This window comes from Quercus suber, unplaced genomic scaffold, assembly GCF_002906115.3.
Source record: "Quercus suber isolate HL8 unplaced genomic scaffold, Cork oak 2.0 scaffold_174, whole genome shotgun sequence".
NCBI classification, from domain to species: domain Eukaryota; kingdom Viridiplantae; phylum Streptophyta; class Magnoliopsida; order Fagales; family Fagaceae; genus Quercus; species Quercus suber.
In genome coordinates this window covers 766958-769243 of record NW_027069634.1, presented here as the reverse complement: position 1 = coordinate 769243, position 2286 = coordinate 766958, and the positions used below count along the sequence as shown (strand labels likewise).

At 31.5% G+C, this 2286-nt stretch overlaps 1 long non-coding RNA gene across 1 annotated transcript; it reads right to left on the bottom strand.

Moving 5' to 3' along the window:
• Nucleotides 1–210: 210 nt before the first annotated feature.
• LOC136069504 (uncharacterized) lies at nucleotides 211–1687 on the bottom strand. The gene is made up of 3 exons (XR_010630707.1): nucleotides 1500–1687; nucleotides 1189–1256; nucleotides 211–284 (listed from the first exon to the last, which is right to left on the bottom strand). It is a non-coding gene; the product is annotated as an uncharacterized LOC136069504 (long non-coding RNA).
• Between the last annotated feature and the right edge of the window lie 599 nt (nucleotides 1688–2286).

Here is a 2286-nt window from a genome sequence, read left to right as displayed (position 1 = left end):
AAACTTACCACAATAAGTGAGTGGTTAACCTGCAAAATAAAAGAGGATACTTAAATGATGTCAAAGGCAAATAAGGGTATCATTGCAAAAAATTTTAATGAGTTGGGACTTGGTACAATTAGGCAGAAAAATTAAAGACTACTTTGCAAATAATATTTGAATTTTAATTGTATCCAAACTTTGTCATTTGGTACACATAAGAAAACTTACCCATCATGCCTAAATGTCTCAACTGAAATAGGTGCTCCAAATCAACTCCATATACAGTCACAAACAGCCTTTTACTGCATTCAATTAAAAAATCAAAACTAAAGTGCGCGCGTGCGCACTCACACACACACACATGTTGAATAATGATAACACATTGAAGATATAATTTTTAAACAAAAATCCTCATCTAATGGAAATCTCCTTGTAGACATTAGTGGACAGTGGGCTCTTTTTAAAAATTAATCTCATGTTAGCTAAACCACAAAACTAATAACCAAAAAAAAAAAAAAAAATCAAAATGTACAAACTATAGAAAAATTAAGTAGAAATAATAAAAAAAAAATACAAGATTTGCATGATACCTCTTAACTTATAGTAAGCCACATATAAAACCGTCCCACTATACTACCCGAATCATCAATTTTTTTTTCTTCTCTAATTTAATAGTTCCAAAACAGAAACTATTTTAACTCTAGTAACTTTAATTTTAAAAGTTAAAAGTGTTTTTTGACAACAAAAAGAAAGAAAAGAAAAGGAAAATGTTCCCCACCTCAAATACCTTGTTTTTCAATGATTAGACTACAAGTTTTTTGTTGACTAGATTTTTCTACTCTACTAAATATTCGAAAATGCAAAAAAAATGATTTTTTGTTGAATCGGATAGTGTTCATCATGACTAAACTTGCCATCAACTAGGAGTCTAGGACCCCTTTTGGTTATGTTTTCATCAAGCTTTCACTTTTTCCACATGCATGGAAAACACCTAGTGTATAAATAATTATTAGGAGACACTTTTTCCACATGCATGGAAAACACCTAGTGTACCTAGTGTATAAATAATTAATAGGAGACATTTTGTTGTAGATATTGAAAAAAAAAAAAAAAAGCATCCTAGCTATTGATAAGGATCCATCCCTTGCCACTGCTAGAAGATATAATATTGAAAAACAAATATGTACACTCTAAAGAAATACTTACAATGATTCAGCCCTTGATCCTCAAGTCCTTTTGCACAAGAAGCCAAATCTGAATAAGAGTTTTCTCTACTAATTTCCAACCAAAATAGAAAAACAGAAAAAATTAGCACAAAACTCCATGACCCATTAAAGAAAAACCAAATCAAAGCAAACCCATAAGTTAAAAACAAATACGTACACTCTAAAGAAACTTGAACAACAAAAACTTTCCAACCAAAACTGAAAAATAGCAAAAATTAGCAAAAAAGCTCCATGACTCATTCAAGAAATACCCAATCAATGCAAACCCATAAGTCAAGAACAAAGACTTACACTTTGAAGAAACTTGAACAACAAAAAAGGGGGAAAAAAGTATGGTGGTAGTAGTGGGTCTTAGTGGAGGTTGACGACAGCCGTGGTGGCTATGGCGGTGGCAGTGGGTGGAAGGCAAAAGATGTGTGCTGGTGTTGGAGAAAGTGGGTCACAAAGAAACAATAGGAACAGACTACACAAAAAAGAAAAGAAAGGGACAATGAATAGTTAACTAAAGAAAGGAAAAAGTGGCACACGGAGTGGGTAAATTTATTAAAAAAAAAAAAAAAAAAGGGTGGGGGGGGAGAAAAAGTGTGGGAACCCGAAAAAAGTGGTGGAAAGCCAAAAGTTTAGAACATATAGCGACGTTTCTAAAACGTCGCTATAGAGTATTTATAAAACTACCCTATACAGTATTTCTTTTTTAAATAATATACTAAGCACATTTTCTTTAATCACTATTGTGACATTTTCAGAAAACGTTGCTACAAATCAGAAATGAGCTGCTAGAACTATATTTGTTGTGGCATTTTAAGAAACGCCGCTATTGTTTTGAGTTACAATGACATTTTTATCTTGCTCTTTAGCGGCGTTTTTAAAAAACGTCACAGTATACCACTTATAGTGGCGAATTTAAAAATGTCACTAAAAAAAATGCCGCCTAAACCCAGATTTCTTGTAGTATTTGTATAGTGTGTTGTTTTCAATATTTTTTTAAAAAATTGTTTCATAACCAAATTGTTATTTTTTTTCAATTGACACTTATAAGAAATGCAATCTACACTATAAAATTATAATATAACTAAAA